This window comes from Rhinolophus ferrumequinum, chromosome X (assembly GCF_004115265.2).
Source record: "Rhinolophus ferrumequinum isolate MPI-CBG mRhiFer1 chromosome X, mRhiFer1_v1.p, whole genome shotgun sequence".
In the NCBI taxonomy this organism is placed as follows: Eukaryota; Metazoa; Chordata; class Mammalia; order Chiroptera; family Rhinolophidae; genus Rhinolophus; species Rhinolophus ferrumequinum.
The window spans coordinates 13,307,640-13,331,410 of record NC_046284.1 but is presented as its reverse complement, the minus strand read 5'-3'; positions in this window follow the sequence as shown (position 1 = coordinate 13,331,410).

The following is a 23,771-nucleotide window of genomic DNA, read 5'->3' as shown; positions in this document are numbered from 1 at the left end:
CTCTAAGCCTAGTGTAACCCGACTACCAAAGCGCAACTCTTCTGAGCTCTCTACCGAATGTGTCAGGTGTCCAACGAGGCATCTACATTCTGGCTGGTCGAACTCAAATGAATTCCAGTCCTGTGTGAGCTCTCGGAATTGCTCACCTTACAGCTCCTGAATGTTACTTTGCCTAAACTTGTGAAGTTTTACCCTATGCTTCTGCAACTTTATGTTCAGCAACAGACTCATGGGGACCCAATGTAGACTTCAGAAGCTTTTTTTGTCTATATAGAACCATCCTTCCAAGACGCTGCCCTATATATTTTAGCTACTTCAGCCTCTATTAACTCTAGGAATATCTGACTCAATTCAACAAAACCTCTGTGCTATGCTTGGGTCCCTTATTCCTGCACAATGGTGCAGCAGGTGCCTCTGGGTAGAAAGAATGGGTGATCTTAAGTTTTGCCTTTGTTTCTCTTCTCTCAGGTATCACTGCCATGATCTGCATGGTTTTCAATGTCTGAAAACAGATGTTCTATATATTATGCTCATTTTTCCACTTGTTTCCAGTCTGGTACAAGTCAGGTATCAGAGATTTTGTCGTGATTGAAAGGCAATGTCCATGGATATTATTTTTGAAGATGGCCAAAGTACTATGCCCTTCACCTTGGATCTTTAGTTATTTCCCACACAGAGAAATTCAATCTTTTATACAAGACAGAGCATGAGATCGAGGGGAATGACACTTACGTATTGCTTCTGGAAGGGGATGATAACTACCTGTCAATTGCTAATGGATGGGGTAGAAAGAGGAACAACCCTGATTTCATCACATGTTGGGAACCTTTGGGTTACAAGCGCTTCGTTGGCTTAGCATGATACAGGAGAGATGGTGGAAATAGGTATATATTTCAACTCAATTGAAATGAGATATACTTAAAAAACATTCACTGAAAATTGTGCCAACTCGTATGCACATCCATCTCTCCTCTAGCTACAGATATACCAAGGTTATTCTACCAAAACCCAACTGAAGGGTTTTCCAGGTGTAAATTTTAAGTCCCATTGTGGTAGCTAAGCATTTTGTCAAGTAAAGACATGTTTTATTATGAATTTCATGCAAATGCTCTTACTTTGGTATTTCAAAATTCATTATTCTGCCGATTTGCTGCTTTCACGAGACCATAAACTTTACAGTGCAGTATTTCTGTTGCGATTATCTGGCAACACCACTCCTATAGAAAGAGTCTGGGGCCAAGGGAGAGAACACACCACACACTCAACTTGTTGGTAAACATTGGATCTGCATAGATATGTTCTTGTGTCACATTGAATAAACAGAAAACTACTTTGTCTAATAAAATAACATAGAAACAAAGAGATGGACTTTTATTTTAATGATCCATTGTGTTTCTGGAAGTCATCTAATATACAATTAGAATTAAAATGCTTTAAAATTTATTGCACTCAATATTATCAAAATGTCAGTTCTTAACAACTTGATGTATAGAGCCCATGCAACTCTAATCAAACTCCCAGCAAGTTATTTTTACGTGGAGATGAAAAAGACTTAGAATAGCCTAATACAGTATTGAAGGAGAAGAACAAAGTTGGAGGACTGATACTATCTGACTTTAAGACTTACTATAAAGCTACAGTAATCAAGACAGTGTGGAATTGGTGAAAGAATAGACAAATATATAAATGAAACAGAATAGAGAGCCCAGAAAGAAGCCCACATAAATATGGTCAACTGATCTTTGACAAAGGAGCAAAGGCAGTACAACGAGGCAAAGACAGTTTTTTCAACAAATGGTGCTGGAACAACTGGACATCCACATGCAAAAGAAATTAATGTAGACACAGATCCTACACATTTCACAAAAATTAACACATAATGGATCATAGAACTAAATGTAAAATGCAGAACTATAAAACTCCTAAAACAACATAAGAAAAAAGCGAGATAACCTTGGGTATGGTGATGACTTTAAATACAATACCAGAGGAACAATCTATGAAAGAAATAATTGTTAAGCTGGACTTCATTAAAATTAAAGATTTCTGCTCTGCAAAATGCAATTTCAACAGTCTAGGAAGACAAGCCACAGATTGGAAGGAAATATTTGCCAAAGACACATCTGATGGAGGACTGCTTTATCCAAAATATACGAAGAACTCTTAAACTTCAATAATCAAGAAAATAAAAAAAACCTGATTTAAAAAAAGGGCCAAAGACCTTAACAAACACCTCAGCAAGGAAGATATCCAGATGGCAAATAAGCATATGAAAAGATGCTTCACATCACATGTCATCAGGGAAACGCAAATTAAAACAACAATAAGATATCATTCCACACCTATTAAAATGTCGAAAATCCAGAACACTGACAATATCAAATGTGGGCGAGGATGTACAACAACAGAAATTTTCATTCATTGCTGCTGTAACTCCAAAATGGTCCAGCCACTTTGAAAGAGCATTTGGTGGTTTCTTACAAAACTAAACATACTTTTACTATACAATCCAACTATTATTATGCTCCTCTGTATTTACCCATATGCATTAAAAATGTATGTCCGTAGAAAAGCCTGCACACAGATGTTTATAGCAGCTCTATTCATAATTGCCAAAATTTGGAAGCAACCAAAACGTCGGTCAGTAGGTGAATGGATCAACAAACTGTAGCCCATCCAGACAATGGAATGTCATTCAGCACTAAAAAGAAATGAGCTATCAAGCTATGAAATGACCTGGAGGAACCTTAATTGTATATCACCACGTGAAAGAAACCAATCTGAAAAGACTGCATACTTTATGATTCCAACTATATGACATTCTGGAAAAGGTAAAACTTTGTAGACAATAAAAGGATCAGTCATTGCCTGGGATTGGTGGGAGGGAGGGATGAATAGATGGAGCCCAGGTGATTTTTAGAGTAGTAAAATCACTGTTTATGATACTATAATGGTACATTCGTGTCATTATACATTTACCAAAACCCACAGAATGTACCTCAACAATAGTGAATTCTAATGTAAACTATGGGTTTGAGTAAAAATGATGTGTCACTACAGATCCATTGATTGTAACAAATGTACCACTCCAATAAAGCATTTTGTTACCAGGGGAGGCTATACATATGTGGTATATAGGAAATCTCTGCAACCTCTGCCCAATTTTGCTGTGAAACTAAAACTTCTAAACATACAAAGTCGATGTAAATAAAATGGATGCACATCCAAGATCAAAATGTAACTTCAATATATTTTTTAAATCACAAAATAAGATCATAGAAGGTAAAGAGGTTGGGGGGTGGGAGATGAGGGTGAGGGGGATCAAATGTATGGTAATGGAAGGGGAGCTGACTCTGGGTGGTGAACACACAATGTGATTTATGGATGATGTGATACAGAATTGCACACCTGAAATCTATGTAATTTTACTAACAATTGTCACCCCAATAAATTAAAAATAAATTTAAAAAAAAAAAAAAAGATCATATACATTCCCTGATCAAAATGTAAGAAACGTTAAAAATCAATGTCTCATCAAACTTAAGGCCAATTATTGACATAGTTGATGAGAAAAGCCTCCTCAAACTACACTTGAGCCAAGAGGAAACTGAAAGACCTTTAATATGCAATTTCATACCATTCGTAAAATGAAATCCTACATATCAAAACGTGTTGAATATGGCCAACATGATAGAGGGAAATTCAGCTGTAAATGTTTCTGCTATTAAATAAGGAAGAATGAAAATAAATTATTAGCTTAAATCTTTAATCCAAGGATCTTGATGCAAGGAACTCAGACAACGAATTAGAAAAAGAAGTCAAGTTGATAAATACATCGCAGATACAATTCTTTGAAAACATTGATAAAATCTTTAATCCAAGGATCTTGATGCAAGGAACTCAGACAACGAATTAGAAAAAGAAGTCAAGTTGATAAATACATCGCAGATACAATTCTTTGAAAACATTGATATCTTATACATATCCCTGGCAAACAAGATCAAGAAAAAATAGTGAACATGTAAAATAATAATATCAGCAATTAGGAGAAAGCACTGTGCTAAACACTTTACAAAAACTAGCACGTCATGCTCACATCCTAACTCTAAAGTTGGTGATATCATCCTCATGTTGTTGAAGGGACGAATACAGATCAGAAAATTTACATGATTTTATAAGAATGACACAGTCAGTAAAGAGGGAGAGGCAGTGATTCTGACAGCACAGCCCATACTCTTCCCTGTATTATCATAACCATTTCCAGATATAGCGATGTGTCAATGGTAATGAACTTGAAAATCTCAATAAAATTGACCTTTGCCTGTGAAAATGACCAATCTTTCCCTAAATTTAAAAGCTGAATGAACTAACAATCCTGGTAAAAACTGAAAAAAAAGTAACAAAGAAACATTTCCCAAAATACTTCTGATCATGTGGTTTAGGAGGTACATTCTTTCAAGCATCAGATATAGAATCGTTCCCAAGCCTTATAGCCTATTTGAAAACATTGAAGCAAAAACTGTACCTGAATTTCTTTGTTCCTTAAATTTGGATTCATTCTTATTTATACAAGTAAATTCTAAAATAGTGTAGAATATTCAAATTTCACAGGAAAACATAATCTTTTATTACCATATTACTCCAAATACCTTTGCCAGAGGGACTCTAATTTCTTAGGGGATTCTGCCCATTTTGTTGGATGTTTCAACTTGCTAATGATTGTATTGTGTATTTACATTCATGAATTGGTAAAAATATACCGTGTTTCCCCGAATATAAGACCTAGGCAAACCATCAGGTCTAATGTGTCTTTCGGAGCAAAAATTAATATAAGATCCGGTCTTATTTTACTATAGTTATTATTTTACTATAGCTATTTTTACTATATTATTTTTATTATAGTTATTTTACCAGTTATAATATAATATAATACAATACAATACTAGGTCTTATATTCAGGCTAGGTCTTATTTTCAGGGAAACACGGTATATTAGGTTGGGGCAAAAGTAATCACGGTTTAAAAGGTTCAAAATAATTGCAAAAACTGCAATTACTTTTGCACCAACCTAATAGTACTGTTTTGTGTATGTATTTGTTTACATCATGCTATATGGATCATTACGTAATTTGCTTTTGTCAATGATAATGTCATGGAAAACTTCCCACTTCATCACATACCTACCTTGTTTCATTTTAATTTATAGTTTAGTTGCTGCAGCATATTTCATAGTGTGGCTGTACCAGAGCTTATTTATTGATTCCCAGGCCAATGGCTGTTTACATTATTTCCAGTATTTTACTATCTCAATGTGATTTTTAAAAATCTATCATCTATCTATCTATCTATCTATCTATCTATCTATCTATCTATCTATTTTTCCATCCATCAATCCATTTATATCTATATCTGTATCAATATAAATAATGTATAATACACACATGCCAGTGTATATAGTGTAAATGCAGATTAGGATTTGAAGCATAGAAAGGATAATAGTAGAAAATAGTAGGATACAACATTTACATTTTATTTGTCTCCCGAAATGTCAATACTATTTTACACCAGCATTTTAGAAGAGATGCCAATTCTCCTCACTTTGACCAAGATTTAGCATTACTAAACTTTTAAATAATTGTCAGTCTGATAGGTGGAAAACCGCATTTCACTTTTTTTGTTTATTTGTTTGTCTTTCAGTTTGCACTTCTTGGATTACCAGTGAGATTGACCATTGATTCAATTTTTTTCTTTGGTAAATTATTAGGTTGGTGCAAAAGTAATTGTGGTTTAAAAAGTTAAAAATTGCAAAAAACACTATTACATTTGCACCAACCTAATATCTACTCAAATCTTTTGCTAATTTTTATATTTAGCATTTGCATTTTCCTTATGGATTTTTAGGTAAAATTTATGCATTCTAAATGTTAATCTTTACCTTTTAGATGTGTTCAAACTATTTTCTTTGGATCTCTTTTGAGTTTGCTTACGATGCTTTAGTCATATAGATTGTATTTAATGGTGACGTATCAAATTTAACAACATGGGTCATCACAGGTTTGCCTTAAGTCCTGCTTAAAAAATTTTCAGCATCCAAAATTAGAAACATATTCTCATTAATTTGTCATTCATAGGATGTGATTAAATTGATCCCAAAAGATTTGATGTTCATAAACATGTCAGCCTTGCTACTGACCAATTATACTTTTTGTCCTATGAGATGTACGTTAATGGATATTTTTAAATTAATTCTAAATGTTTCTTATAATGCTTCAAAAATATCTAAGTAACTGTATAAATAATGTTGGTGTCTCTCTTGAATATATGTGCATGTGTTTGCATTTGCCCAGTATTCTGAATTTATTTTAGGTTGTACTGAAGTTTTCAACTTTTTTCACCATCAAAGGAGTATAAAGGGGAAGTAAAAACAAAAAAACTATACAACCCTGTTATCAACTAACAGGGAAAAAGGGAGAGAGTGAAAAAGGGAGAGAGTGAGAAATGCCAGGAAGCATGCATTGTATGTGTAAAAAATTATGCTGGTGTTAATTTCATATGATGCTTTGACTTCACTGAAATATATTACTTTTTATGGCTCAGAAAAGAAACATAGCCTCTATATTTCCTGATAATACTTTTGTACCTTCCTTTCTAAATATTATTTTTCTATAGAGGAGTTGTTCTCCCTTTGCAGAAGTAATGGGATAATTGTTTCCATGTATGCTTGCCCTGGCAATGCAATCTTTACTCTGGGGAATCTGGCCTCTTTAGTCCTCCTGTTCTAGTGGTCTGAAAATAGGCTCACTCAGAAAATTGGGCAAGAGCTGAGTTTTGATAGGGAAGAATACCCTTAGAGTCATGATCATCCGTTATTGATTAATTTTTAATTTACTGTATAAATTCAGGTCTTACACCTGTGTTGGCTGCCCATCTAAAGATACTGTACTCGAAAGATGCTATAATCTATCGGCCATCTCCACAACTTTCTGCAGGTCAGGATCTCTTGGTGGCCACTGCCACCTGGTCACTCACTATAAAGACGGCATCCACCTTGCTGCTGATGTTAAGCACCACCACATGACCTCTATGTTTTCAGGACCCTATCAATTAACCTTGACCTACAGATATCATCCCCACTATACTTCATAGGGATGCTGGTGTCCCTTTCACTGCTGTTTTCCGTATTGCTTTAGTAAGTGATGGATACCCCCGGGGTCCCCAGTGTGACAAAATCAACTGGTGTGTTTTCCTACCATGCACAGTATGTGTAGAATGTCTACTTTGACTTTTTAATCCCTCCTTTCGTGTCTATTATGGCAATTCTGGAATTTCAAACTCACTTCTTATAGAGGAACTTTTTGTTGTTGTTTGTGGTTTCTGGGAGACTTCCCAGCGACATTTCCCCACAGTATTCCCTGTTCCATGCATGGACTAAATCTTGTAACATGGGAGGGTGTTCCTCAAGTAGACAGACTCTCTCTTATCTAACTTTAAGTTCTACTACTCTCATCGAAAACCCTCAAAAATCCAGTCCCGTGCATCCTTTCCTGGCTCCTGCTTGTAATAACAACTCCTTAGTGCTGAGATATTTATAGAAATCATGTAATCCACAGAGAAAACATCGCAAAATGGACATCATTTCCCCTTTTACATATGAAGACACTAAGGCTTAAAAAGATTCAAGAACTGGTACAAGGTTGCATCCTGAGTGACAGGTTAGTCTCATTCCAACACTTGTGTTCTCAATAGTATGCGTTACCTGGTACAGAAGCCCAACTCATGAGCTGTAGATCTAGACAGAAGGATGGTTTCTTGACTCTTTAGTATCATTTTCTAGTCATTGTATCATCATCACTTTAACCGCCAACTTACAAAGATTTTAACTATGAAATTAAGCCCCATTGACTGACTCTTCATGCGTACACTGCTGTGAGACAAAAGTTTGGGAAATGGAAAATCTCCGTAGAATGTAATCACTGGAGCTGAATGTAACAACTATAACTGAAGTTCATATAGGAAATGGTACGTGGAAGAATGTCTGTTAAATTGTTAACCGTGCCATCAACCATAGCTTTTACCCTAGCGAGTTGCACATAGATTCACCTCTTGGAGGCTGGACATTTTCAAATTATACCTATGAAAAAGCCAAAATAGGTCAGCTATTAAGGACTCAGAGTTGAATGAGGACCAAAATCTATGACTGAAGGACCCAGAAGCCTCATTTTTATAAGCAGTAAAATACAAAGGTCAGTTGCATAATTTATCCTTAACTGTGTCTTCCAGTATAATTTACATTAAAATTATCTTAACACTTGTGGCTTTGGGGCAATCAAGGTCACCTTATCTACCAATGCAACTTGGAAAACTCTTATTTGTCAAACTAGAGTTAGAACCCTCATACAAAGTCTGACAATTAAGTTCGCGAACATGTTTCAACGATGTTGCTAACTTTTTTTGCTATCAGAGGGATTATTCATTATGAATTTGTACCAATTGGACACACAGTGAACCAAGTTTACCATTTGGAAGTGCTGAAAAGGCTGCATGAAAAAGTTAGACGACCTGAACTTTTCGCCAACAATTCATGGCTCTTGCATCACGACAATGCACCAGCTCACACGGCACTGTCTGTGAGGGAGTTTTTAGCCAGTAAACAAATAACTGTATTGGAACACCCTCCCTACTCACCTGATCTGGCCCCCACTGACTTCTTTCTTTACCCGAACATAAAGGAAATATTGAAAGGAAGATATTCTGGTGACATTCAGGACATCAAGGGTACCGTGTTTCCCCGAAAATAAGACCTAGCTGGGCAATCAGCTCTAATGAGTCTTTTGGAGCAAAAATTAATATGAGACCCGGTATTATTTTAATATAACATAGGACTGGGTCTCATATACCATAATACAATTTTTATATTAATTTTTGCTCCAAAAGACCCATTAGAGGTGATTGTCCGGCTAGGTCTTATTTTCGGGGAAACACGGTATTACAATGACAGGGTAATACAGACAGCCAGTCTTTATATACTGTATCCCACAGACCAAAGTGAAAGATACAGAAGTCCACCTTAAGTTAGAAGACCCAGAAGAGGCCCTGTGTTATCTATTGCAATATTGCCATAGAGATATGCCCGCAAAGCTTTCAAAACAATCAGAGACAGCACAAAAACATTCCTGAGAGAGAACATTTTTTCTATGCTTAGTATAATCAGCAATCGATGTAGCAGAAATGGGAAGGGGATACTTTGAAATGTGCCATTTAATCCCATAACTCTGCATATCCAAAATAAACCTAGTCTTGAATTCAGTCTCAGAGTAAATGGTGAACTTGAACCACATGCCAGAGGAGAAACAGATCGCAGCAAGGAATACTTGGGTTCTGGCGCTGGCCCTGCCACGAACACGGTGTGTGATATTGAAAAACAATCACTTTTATTTCTCAGGGCTTGTTTTCTTCATTAGGCAAATGAAATGATCTCAAGAGCCCTTTCAAACTCTAAAAAGCTATGACAGCAAATACACAACTTTGTTGTTGGTAACAGACTGATGTTTTCATGATGTCTCTAAAGCGGTTGACTAAAATATTCCCTTTTCAGATGGTTGTGGAGACCCTGCTTAAGGAAAGATTCCTCAAAGACGGGACTATTATCCCACTTGCTCACAAGTGGGAGAAAGTTTAGAACATACTAATTGGGCAAGCTTGAAATTCCAAAGATCTGCAAATGGAACAGGTGCAAATGGAAGTGGTAATAATTGATGGATAATTAGGCAAGCAATAGCACACCCCAGGGTATGGACTTGTCTGCCAATACATACACGCCTGGGGTGTGAGTTTATTAGCAGGCAAACACACACCCTGGAGGTTGTATTGTACAGAGAAAATACTTTTGAAAACACAACGTGGCTTTAAGTAGAGTATAAGATTCTGAAACACATAAAATAGTTCAACTAGAACCCAGTCAGCAGGCCTAGTTTGGAGGAAAATTCCCTTGCATATTCCCCTTGAACCCCGCACTTGGTACGTCTCCTCATTTTGACCCCTCTCCTTACACCTGCTCGGTCCAAAAAACAAGAAAACAAAAACAACAAAACCCATTTGGAAAAATATTAAATGCATTCATTTGCCTTTAAAATTAGACTGTAATAAACTGAATTAACATTTAGTGAGAATTCATAGGGTGATGCCAGGAAAATGTTTTCTCATAAAGGATCAAGTATATTTGCCCACTCTGCAGTAAATGGTTTCCTCGTCTCTTTATTCTGATGATGGAATATAGGCCCCAGGAATTAATATTTAATGATGACAGCCAGAAAAGCAATGCCCGAAACTGAGAAGAAAACGGGAAGAAAATTATAAAAGGGCAAGATTATTAGTTCTGTTGTTTTTCAGTTTGCATAGTAACAATGTCACCTGGGTGGGTTTCACAGATGGGACAGTTTTGCCACCTAAACATTAAGGAAGAACTGGTAAGATACAGACTAATTGGGCCCATTGCTGCTCAAGATGCTCTGAGGGGTCACATCTCACGCAAAGCGAACACTCAATCCTCGCCATGGCTACAGATACAGCCTCCTGTGGCCTCCGTTCTTCCTCGCTGTTTTCCTCTCTCACTCTATTCCAGCCATGCTGGCCTCTTTCCTGTTTTGGAAAATACTAGTTATTTCACTTAGCATAATAATCTCAAGATCCATCCATGTTGTAGCAAATGGCACTATTTCATCTTTTCTTATGGAAGAATAGTATTCCATTGTGTATATAGAGAATTATGCTAAGCAAAATAGACCGAAAAAGTCGAGAACCATACAACTTCAGTGATATGTGGGATATAAAACCGAAAGCAAGAAAGGTACAAGACAGAAAATAAAGAAACAAAAACTCATAGACACAGACTATAGATCAGGGAGGTGGTGGTAGATGAGGGTAAAAAGGATCAAATATATGGTGATGGAAGGAGAACTGACTCTGGGTGGTGACACACAATGGGATATATAGGTGATGTATTACAGAATTGTATACTTGAACCCTATGTAACTTTACTAACCATTGTCTCCCCAATAAATTTTAATTAAAAAAAAAAAAGAAACAGACCCACAGATAATTTAGGTAGTAAAGATATCAAATAAGAACTTTAAAGTAACCATGATGAATATGTTCAAAATAATGAATAAAAAATATAGATATTCAAAAAAGAAAAGAAAATACTAGTCATACAGGTACCTCAGAGACTTTGAAGTTGCTGTTCCACATATCTACATGGCTTGCTCCTTTACCATCCATTCTTTGCCTAAATGGCACATTCTCAGTGAAATTTTCCCTGACCGTCCTACCATCCATCCAACATAAAATCATAAACTGTTCCACATTCCCGACGTTATTATTGCCCATATGAACTTCCAATCTTTCTGAACTTCTAATATTTTAGTTTTTAGTTCTTATCACTTTCTACCCGACCGACAGAAGGCAAGTTCCAAGAAGGAACATATTTTGTCTGTTTGGTTGCCCAATATAAATGCAGTACAATTGAACAGAGCCTTGTACATTGCATTTGGTTAATAAAAATTTGTTGAATTAATGAATAAAATAAGAATACTATCAGCCAAGGTTCTAGTAGTAATAGAAGTCAAATGCTAAAACCTAGGCTTAGAGTATTGGTCAAATTTTTCAAAGTATCTTGTGTTTGTCAGAATCATTATATTCATAAGAATGTATAGATTTTGTTCTAAGATAGATTGAATATGAACATAAAGATGAAGCCACTTTTCCAGCTATATAGTCAACCTTGGATTTCAGTGCTTCCAAGATTATATACCAGATTTCAATAGAGGCTTCTTAAAGAACAAAAATTGCGGCCTAGACCTCTCAGAGTGATGACTTCAGCTTAATTCAAGTGAAACATCTTCCTATTTATCTCATAATTATATTAGGTTGAATCAAATGAAATTGATACACTGTGACAATTTTTGACATAAACCATGTTTCACCTATACAAATTCAACATTCGCAACATTCTCAAATGTTTGGCCTTCATGTGTTTTAAACCACTACTTCCCAAATGGCTTGAATCAGTCAGTTTGTTACCTTCCCACATGGAGCATTTTTATGGGGAAGACTGTACAAGCCACCTTGGAAGAGAATGTCCTATCTCAGCCTTGGCTATTTTCAAATCTGGTTGCTTTCAATTTCCACACGGCTCCAATTAGATATATCTAGAAACTATGCTAATTTCACTCAAAACACAAAGTAAAATCCGTTGCTCCTGGCCAATTTCCTTAGAAAGTGGTTGAATCAGTAAGGCTCTTTCTGGTGTAAGTGATAGAAACCCAGCTCAAAAAGAAGTAGCTTAAACAAAAATGGGAATTTATTGGATCATAAACTGAAAAGTAGACAAATTCAGATGCTGGGTCTAGAGGCTCAAGTCCTTCTCTCTCACCATCTCTTTCTTTGATGTGCCTGCATTCTACATAGATGTACTCTACATGTGATGAGTAAGATGGCTACAGATATCTCTAGACTTACATTCTCCTTAATCTCGTGGAAAGGTTTCTCTCTTCCAAGTTCTGTATCTTGGGGAAGATACTTATGAGTTCTCCATGGGTTCAGTAGCCACTCCCAGGCCAAGACTGTATGCGAAGATGGAGTACAACGATTGGCGCAGCCTAAGTCATGTGTTGTGGTCAGCATGAGGGTTTGTGGGATGCGTGTGAATCAGTGTAATTGACAAATCCACTAGGAGCTCAGGCAGCAGAGGGTGAGTGCCTCAAAGACAAGATTTAACTATGAACAGAAGAGAGAATAAGGAAAATGTACATAGAGGGTCCTCTTCGTCATCGTCATCACCACCACCACCACCACCACCACAACTCCATTTTTGTGTACCTATTTGGCACAATGAATTCAAGGAGTCTTACTGAAAGTGGCCTGGTGCATACTTTAGGCCTAACTGAGATGATCACCAGAAACTCAGCTTTGTTTCTAGAATTTAGCTTTGCATTGCAGCACTATCTACCAACACAGAAGGCATCCTCATGAATCCTAGGGGCATGGGTTGGTTTCTGGAAAGAGTCTTTTGGTGTTAGGTGAGACTCTTTGGAGTCAATGGGGGAGGCACCTAGCCTCTACTGTACTGATGGATATTGTTTCTCATTGAAAAAAGTAATAATAAGTAGAAAGATACAATTACAGAATCCTAAGAAAACAAAAGTATTTCCAAGAATGAAGTAAAATCTGGAAGGTAGTCCATAATGCGTTTAAAATAACATGTGTTACTATCACTAGGGGGCAATTTGAACCAATAATGCTGAATCACCAGTGCTTAGGGGATGAAATTCTTCAAGAAGTAAAACTACTTTAAGATTTATGTACTAGACAGATAACATAATATTGAGCTTAGGTGAAAAGTCATGTGCAGAAAACCCTTGGGCTAGCCTAGAGATTTTTCACCCCGCTGGGGAGTTGTGTTTGCTTGTTTGTTTTACTATCCCCACTCCTACGATTCATCCCAAACCAGATGTTCTTAAATCTTCATGCAAATTAAAATAATAAATGAGAAGGGAGCTCTGCCTCATGATATGGGGGTTTCCGAAACACAGAATGAATAAGCAGATTCAGAGGAGCTTATAAGTATGACAAGCACAGTTAGTAGTAACAGTAGCAGCAGTCACAGTGTTACATGAATCATAATCATTGGTTTTCCGAGATATTCTTGTCATAAAAGTTTCTCCATCTAGTCTATTGCACAGCATATAGACACTGCCACAGAGACAAGTCCAGGAAGTTAAATCCCGTTCAAAGTTTCTTAATGTTAAGAAAGAATATATTTTCTTTCCTTTTTATTATTTGTCAAAATTTGTATGACAGGGAAGAGCTGCTGGTTGGTATAAAATACAAATATTGCTTAATCCTGCCATAGATAATTCAGGGATAATTATACCTGCTGGAAGGCCGCACATTTCAATAAGCAATTGGCAACTGCCTCTGCCAGGTTCTCCTCCATACTAAATGACAATCAGAAATGCACAAGCATTGGTACTAGGTTTCATGTTCCACACAGAATAAGAATAATCTTGCTATTTCATTTGAATTGAAGTCCTTTCCATGTTTTTTCTTTGATGTCTTTTCTTTCCTGTCATAGACTCATTGTCAATAAGTTGGTTGTAATATGAAACACCCACCTGGATGCCAACATATTGCCATAAATAACAACCATCAAAACTGTACTATCTTTTACCGTATAGGATGCTGTTCTAATTCCAGCAAGTGACAAGAAACAATTGCTACTATATTAACTGGGACTGTTTCAAACCTTAATGTAACTCCTGGGAAACTTGAATGTGACTTTCTTTCTCCTTCCAGAGAGGTGTATGGTGAACTTCTCTGACCAGATTATAGCATTGAAAACTCAGCTGGGTTTAGTGATGGACAAAAAAAGGAATATTAAACCATAAAGCATAATTTTCATCTTTAGGGCAATAAAGCAGTCTGAGAAATCTTGGATTTACCATGTTAAAATGTCTTCCTGGGGCAGTACACTACCTCATTGCTCACCAACACAGCATACTTCTAACATAAAGCTGACAACAGGGCTGAATAAGGAATTTACTAAGATGCTCATTGATAAAGAGTTAAGGATGGAAAATATGAGCAAATAGAAACTGTATCAAATTGTGGATAGACAGGCTAAATGAATAATCAACTGAAAGGGGCCAGATAGAGAGGCAGAGTAGTGGGGGAGAAACAACTACTGAGGAGAAGCTAGGAGAGAAAAGGCTTGGAGAAGATGATCCGAGACAGAGCCAGGGGGTATCTGGACACCTATGAGACAATACTGCAGTAATTTTTCGTCAGGCTCCTGGGGCATCAGGCACCGGAAAGAGGAAGCTGTTGATGGCACTGCACTGGTGATCTTTCTACATGAATTATCCCAACTTAATATCCTGATTCAAAACGTATTTATTTAGCACCCTATATGTATAGAGTGTCGCATTCGACCCACAGCCTCCTGGAAGCATGGTTTATGGCAGAGGAAGTGATTGCTTTCATTGTCCTTGTTGCCCCCTAGTCGGTTAGGGACAGGTACTGGAGCTCTATGTTGATGAAAATTCTGATAGTATATCTGGGCTCAACAGGAATGTCTGTGATACCTCCTATATAGGGTTTTTTTGGTGAGGATTAAATGAAATAACCCATCTAAAGAGTTCAGCATAAGGCCTAGTACAGAGTGAACTGTGTGAATAAGATGTCCTTCCGTGGAAAGTATTGCAAAACTCAAATCAAACATATATTTCAATAAAGAACACTGACTGGCTCATTAATGGAAAAGCCCAGAGGTTAGAGGCGCTTTGGTCAAAGTTTGAAGCACAGGTCCATGATGTCATCACTGGCTTTTTCTCCCTAATTGTCGCAGCTCTGCTCTCCTACCTGGGCCCGATCCTTCCTGGTTTCCTTCGTGGTAGTAAAATGGCTCCAGCAATTCCAGGACTCACATCCACACATCAGATGTTTAACTCGGCAACGCATACCGGAGTGAGAGTCTGTAGAACAGAGAATGGATGACAGGATTTACACTAAAAATATCCATTACATAAGCATGCAATAAACATACACTATTATACTCATGAATACTGTTAGCAAGATGGATGACCAGTGTTTGTTGTGCTACAGGTTTGCCAAATCTCGTTTCATCCAGTTAGAATTACATCTGCCCAACTTATACTTTCAAAAACAAGTCAAAACTAGTCAAAGAATAAATTAACTGATCAATTAGTTCTAATAACGAGCCTGAGTGCTTTGCATAAATCTAACCGTGTCCAACACAATGGACCCACAAGAAGATTGGTCAAAACCAGTTACACCTCATTGGATGTCTAGCTATGTGCCTGATCTTGTTACAGGAAGACATCAGAATTTCTGCACCCCCTACCAATCCTGATTCCACTATTCTCCTGACCATACTTGTGGATGGCTCATTTCATAGATCATTCTTCTTTCCTCTCGCCCTAAGGCTAGATGTGATGAATTACCTATCTAGGGGACCAGTAGAAAGCCTATAACTAGTTGTAATTTTGATTCAACTGTTCATTCATCTAGTTATCACCCTTTATGTACCAGGTATTCTATTCAGATCCAAAAATGCCCTGAGATACTGACCATGATGTAATGAATACTATAATACAGATATTACCAAGGTCTTAAATGAGTACAGTAGAAGTACATTTCTTTGCCTGGAGTAGTCAGTCAAGTTCTCTAGAGAAGGTAGGCTTTGTGCTCAGTCTTTGTGTTCAGAAGTTGTGAATGGGCCAATAGCTAAAGAAACATGATCCTATGATACACTAACACGTGTTACCAAATCTGCCAAGAAGACTTTTGAAAACCTTGCAAGTCCTTACTTCCATCAACTTTGTGAAATTCTGCAAGCTAGGTATTTATTTAACAACTCTATTTTAATTACAAAACATACCAAACACTATCAATCATTCACATTGCAGCATACTTTTTTCTATCAGATTGCTTCTCTCCTACTTCTCAATAGGTATGTCTAACTCTAAAAGATTGGGACTTGGATTTGAGCTCATGACAAGAATTTTCTTTAACCTGTGATTACTGTGCTGTGATTAAAAATCACGTAAGAGTCCGGATTTCACTGAGTTCTGTAGATTCTAAGATAAGACACGTTGATTTTATAAATTTCTTAATTCCTTAATCAGCCTTCTCGCTTAGTTCTCTGGACAACTGTTGAGCAAATGGCCATGGCCACATTCTTATAAGTGGGCAAAAAATCTGAAGGAGGAAGATCGTAGGGGATAGGACATTATGTTCACCTTCCTCCTTTCATCTTTGAATGCTGTTGAAAGAAAGAGGTAATTCGGTTTTGTTCTATAATTAAGAGGACAGCAAAAAATGTACATCCTTTATGAGTTTACTTCCCTCACAGATAAACACTCAGCACAATCTATTTCTACTGCATCATTTTATAGATGGAGAACCTGAGCTCCACGTTCCCTACCTTTTCGACAAGCAATGAACCTTCTATAATAATCACGCCAACTCAATACACTTGGACAGATATTTTGTGAGAATCCCATATGAATGAATGGTGTGCTGCATGAGAGGCAGCTTACAATCGAGTGCCTGTTTCTTTTTCTCTGTCTTCCCAGCACCCAGAACAATCGCTTACACATGATTCATGTTTCTTGAAATGATAAATTGAAGTGTACCGCTAACTATATGAGAAGGGAAATTGTCAAAGGCACCAACACCTTCTCCTTTACTTACTGCACCCTAACACAAGTGTAAGTTCCACATCAGGGCCTTTTGTCAACAAATATCATTTAGTTGGAGCTCATTTATCCAAAAGCAAAGGAAGCTGTGGGAGACATTTTCAGAACACGTAGAAAGAGAGTTTGTATCAAGATGGAATTTGTCATCCTGGGAAGGAATGGCAAAAGACGCATTTTAAAAGGCTTAAAAGCTTTGAAGAACACATATACAGATGCTTTAAGAAAGAGAGGTGTGGGGAACGTTCTATAACACAACTCTTATATTTTAAGTATGAATTTCATGGTGCTAACATTTTATTTTGATGGCTAGTTGTTTAACTCATTAAAAATTGTAAATGGTACAGTGTAGAGACAAACAGAGAGAGTAAGATAAAAAACATAAAGACATTAAGTATCTACTATTTCAGCACATTCATTATGATACATTCCAATATGCTATTCCCATCTGAATAGACGTCAATGAGGCTTTTATTATCACCAACATGAGTGGCCACGATGACTCTTTCAAATCCATTATGTCTAATATCAAAGAGTCTTTAATTTCTACTTCTTCATAACTGAGTCACCTTACAACTAAACTTTTGCTATTGTTTCAAGTTGTAGAGCACAACCCTAGCAGCTTTTCATTGTCAACTAGCAGACATCATGGTCCTCTCTCCCATTACAGTAGTACGTCGGTTTTCAAACGTCTCTGTTGATGAACATTTCGGTTTAGGAATGCCATAAACCCAGAAGTAAATGCTTCAGTTTCCCAACACGCCTCGGAAGTCGAACATGTCACGTGGCTTGCGCTGAGTGCAAGATCCTGAGGCCTAGCTGTCCGCTGTTTTTGAACGTTTCAGAACTGGAACGGTCTTCTGGAACGGATTATGTTTGAAAACCGAGGTACCACTGTATCTACCACTAAATTCAGATATTGTTATGGGCTAAATGTTCCTCTCCTCCCACAATGTATATGTTGAAATTCTAACCCTCAATGTGAAGAGATGGGCCCTTAGGAAGTAATAACTTTAGATGGGGCCGTGTGGGTGGGGCCCTCGTGATGGGATTAGTGTCCTTATAAGAATACCGAGAGAGAACATAGCTCACATTCTTCCTCCCTCTACCATGTGAGGACAGGGTGAGAAGACAGTAGTCTGCAAACCAGGAAAAGGGCTCCAGGCACCTTGATCTTGGAAATCCCAGCCCACAGATCTGCCAGAAATAAATTCCTGTGGTTCAAGATACCCAGTCTATGGTATTGAGTTATGCCAGCCCAAGCTGACTGAGACAGCTATACAACTGGCATTTTCATCTGGGATGCATATGCTTGCATGTTTGTGCATACACCTCTGTGTGTTTTGGGGAGATGCTTAATTTTGCAATGAATTTTACAGAAAGTCTTATATCTACACAGTAGCAGTAACTGATGGTTACAATGGACTAGAACTGCACACAGTATGGACAGTTTTGCTATAATCAAGTCATCAGGGAGGTCCAATGTTATTTAACCTAAGTCTGTAGTTTTTATTTTTATAAACCCCCAAATATTTTGCTTTAACCAGAAGACATTTGGAATTCCAGTCTTAAAATGGAGTCCTTCTAACCTTTAGTGGAGTCCTTCTAGTCTTGCAACTTTCCAGATGAGGAAACAAAGTACCAAAGAGCAGAGAAGATTTACCCAACTCCACACAGCCAGTAACTGGCAAAGCGAAGTCATAAAGCCAATTCATTCTATTATAACATGTAGGTTTTACCGCCTCTTCTACCACTAACTGTACCACTTAAACAAGTGACTGAAACTCTGAGTCTCAGTGTTCATCATTTGCAAAATGAGGATAACAAGTTATCTACTTCACAATGTCTATTTGTAAGGATTACATGAAATGTTCTATGCAAATATTTCTAGTAAACCAAAATGTCCTGTACAGATATTACTTATCATCATCATCGTCACCATTGCTTGACACTGAACACAGTGTTTTTGTCACCATGTATCGTATGCACCTTTTGACTGTATTTTTGCAGTAGAATCATTTATTCAAACATAAACTTCCATAAAATCTCCCGAAATAAACCGGATAAAAATGGAACTGTTCTGATCGAAGTGGGGATAGGCCTCAGGTATCCTGTCAGCCTTCCCCTTTGCTTTATCCCCAGGAGACCCGGAAGGGTTCAGCAAAACCTAGGAGATACAGGAAATTCACTTAGAAAACACTGTGTGACCCTGTATGTTCTTTTACAGATGGACGATATATTTACTTTTCTCTGCATTTCATCTCGGATCTTCTGAAATATAAGCCGTGTACCTTATTATCTTCCTTTTGCAAATGGTGAATACTGAGACTCAGAGAGTTTAAATTACTACCTTTAAAAATCAGCAGAAATAACTGAGGCAGTCTCATATGGAATAGGTCAATGTTAACAGGACAGTTAGGTCTGTTTAAATTCAGCCACCAATATTCAAAGATTCACCCCACCCATCCCCCAGCCTTGTTAGTCACTTTATACCTGGTCGTCTCGCCCCATGAGACCTGGCATATACCCAGGAAGGTGTGACGCTACAAATCAAGAAATACTGTGATCACCATTGATGTTCTTCTGACCATCGTGATCTCATTTAATCTTCAAACTGACCTTATGAGGAAACTAGAAGCTCCATTTTAGAGATGATGCCTCAGCACCTTGGAGGAGTTAACTGACTTCTCAAGTAAGAGAGCCTGGATTCAAAATCAGCTTTTGTCAGATTGCTCTGTTAAGCCCCCGAACCACAAGGAAAATTCATTTATTCATTCATCCAACAAAAATTATCCATTGCCACTCTGTTAGAGGCACTATATAAAAATGAAATAAATCACTGAGATTGGAAAAATTTCAGAATAATGAAAATAATACAACAGGCAAGTTTATGCATAATCTGAAATTTCTAGATGGACTGACAAAAGTATTTTTAGATCTATGATGGCAATAATTTACTTGAATCACACTACATTTTCATTCTCAGAAGTCATATGTTCTCGTTACATTTGAGGAATCAAATGCTACCATGGTTAAAAGATGTAATAGCTTATAGGTTTAGGGAATCTTTCTAGAACTCCATGAATTCAGAAGCCATCTAGTTACCAGCTTGTGTCAACAAATAAACTTAATCATATATGTTTGTATATATATAGACATAATTAACCTTGTTTGACATGTCCAATAATATGGTGTATTAACTTACAGAACTATAGAGATAGATAGACAGATGTTGATTGAAAAAAATATGCAATACATAATTACCTTACAGTGGACATGAGTCTATTATATTAGTTCAGTACTGAGGACTCAATGCTAAACACTGGACTTATGCTAAACAAAAAGTTATAGAAGGAACTGGAGTATCAGGGTCTGGATCTGTGCTTTCTTCTGACTCTATCCCCCACCTTAGCAAAGTATCTTCCTTACCATTCCCATAAAGTCCTTTTCAGCTTGTACGTTTGGCACTTCAACTGGCCATGTCCTAGGGATTGGTTTTGGGTCTGGCAGAGTATATTCCCCAACTCTGAATGTCTGCCCCCTTTACAATATGTACACACTGCAGGAAAATAAGGAAACAGATAAGCAAAAAGAAAGAAAACTAAAACATAAATTTCACCAAATCCCTACCACTGAAAGATAACCACTTGTTAAGATAATGCTACATAAACACCCCAATATCTCAAGTAATTTTCACGTAAAAGCACTCCATACATATTTACGTATACATCAAAGAAACCCTCTAGCCCATATTGTTGGACTTCTCGAGATTGTTATATTCAATGGTTATTATTAAGAATAATGTTGTAGTGAAGATATTTGGAACTATACCTTATCGTGAATATTTCATTAAAGTAATTGGTATCAGCTCCACGAAATTAAATTAACTCAAAAGGTAACTAATTTTAAAATATTTTTGATATGTAATTTCCAAAGGCCCTCCAGAAACACTGTAAATTTATATTCCCACCAACAGAGAATAAGAGCATCCTTTCCTCACACTCTAACAGACACTTTTTGCCATTATTCGTTTTAGTATTTGACGATATGATAGTTATGATTGTTATGTAACAAGATCCCTGGAATGTAGTAAGCCACTTGATCTATGGCGTTGACTCTTCTATTAGAAACTTTTGCTGAGTTATGACTTTGAGTTTTTGTATCTTCTGTTCTCTTTATCAGAGACAGTTATGAGGGTATCAGACCACCTTTGTTTACTTTCCACATGTACCATTAGATAGCTATCATTCCTTGTATACATTTACCATAAGAAAGAGGTCCTTGGGAATTTTTGACCTTCAGGACGGGCGACCTAGTTTAGAGAAGATAATGGTCAGCTAACTCTGCCCAATAAAAGCAGCAGCAATTTCTTTTTTGGCATCTTCCTTCATTCTAGTCTAAATTTTGCGACTCTTGGCAACTCCAATTTATAGCTTTTGAGGTAGGAAGCTATACCTATACAGCTGCTCCTGCATTTTACCAAAGAGAAAGGTCTCTCTTTGTTTTGGGGTGGTTTCAAAGATGAGAAAGCCTCTAGGCTTATGAAAGCAAGAACAATCACCTCAGTTATTAATTATCCATAAATCCACGTTATATATAAATCTCAATAATAGATACCCTCATTTTATTAGGAAATGTTTTCTGGTAGCCTTTCAAGAAAAGATACACCTAAGGAACCTAAGTTTTACGTAGAACCTGAAAATAAAAATTTAGAAGACATCATAACGAAACACAAAAAACACCTTCTTAAATGTAAAGCTGTACTGTTCTGCTCTTTGCACTATGGGAACTTGACATTCTTTTCAGACTTAGTCTCCTCTGCTGGTTGTGTACAAGCTGTTGACTTCCAGCCATTTGGAGTTCCGTAGCACTGACACTTCTGAGCTTTGAAAACAGGCGCTTTTTAACATTTTTCTATGTCACTGTGAGTTAGAACTTCAAACAAATCCCAATTATCCCATGTAAGGCTTTTTTATTCTGATAATGAAACTAAAGCATGCATTTTTTTTCCCAAAAATTAGAGAAGTGGGACAAGGATCATCACCATTTATATTACCTTAAGTCTAATTTCTTGATGAATTCCATTTATTGCTGACAGATCATTCCCCTATATTGCCTGTCTGCTTCCTTTGTCTACTACTTTATGTCCCTCAAGGAAGCGTAGTATTACTTGGTTAAAATAACTTACAGTTCGGGAAAAGGTACAATAAGCCAATCACAAAACAACAGCTGTCCTGCCGTTTCTGAATGTTATCTTGTCACTTAGTAAACATTGTCTATTTCTCAGAATTCCACAATTCTCATCACCTGCCATTCGCATTTGAGTTCAATACTTTGTCATCTTGAGCATGAAATCTAAATAAAGGCTCAAACAAAAAAATGTGAGACATTCTTTGGTTTATAACATATCTACTACTTAAGAATTATCAAGGTGGATTGAGAAATGAAGCGAAACTTTATCGAACTGTCAGCTAAATATATGCCATCTAGTTACCTGTTAAATATTTTCCATTTATGTTCTACGTAGAAACTTGGGATACAGAGATACTGCTCTTGCCACGATCCTCTCCTGTTTTCCAATATCCTAGCTCAACAGAACAACTGGAAACTTCGGTGTGTGTTGTTTTCTCTAGTTCTCTGCTGCTTTAATTCTGTTTTTTTTTTTTCTGCTGCAATGCTCATATCACATATTTCATACTGCATGTTTTATCTCACTGACTTTTACTGATTCTGCAAAAGTCAGCTCAAGAGCTACATCCTCCATAAAGATAATCTTTATCCCACACTCACAAGGTTGAATCCAGTGTACCGAGAGCACCTTTAGCACCACCCAACCACAATCCCACATTAAATACTTCTCTATCTGTATTGGTATTCTCCATTTGATCATGAGCTCCTTGAGTTCTGTATTTTCAGCACCTCAAGTAAAGCATGACTCAAAGAAGGAGCTCCGCAAATATTTGCTAAGTGAATGAATGGGGAATAGCTAAGGAAAGCACCGCACACTTAGGTAAACAGAAAAGTTGCACTACATTGTTTTATTTCATATTCACGATACCTGTGTAGGGTAAGCAAGAAAGATATGACTGATACGATTTCACAGGTAGGTAAACTTATCCTAAGGTAGCAAGTTAATTTGGCCGTGGGATTTATTTAGTAAGTAGAAAGAGCTCTTTCTGTTATTTCCTTGTTTCTTTCCTCCCTCCCTTCCTTCCTTCTTCCCTTCCTTCTAGACTGATCTCAGCATACAGTATGACATAGACAAGGGTGAAAAGGCCAAGAAAGAAGATATACAAGGAAGCTGAAACTTAATGGCTCTAGTGTTTGATACTTGTCTTTTTGAAGACATAACTCCTTTTAAGAAAACAAAGGCTGGGCTTGGAAGTGGAAGCTGAAGCAAGTCATTCCTGGTGGAGAGGGCAATAATGATCACACTGCAAAGGTGTGAAAAAGTGTGGTGGGAGGAGTGGCATGGCATGTGCTATGGGGCCAGTTAGTC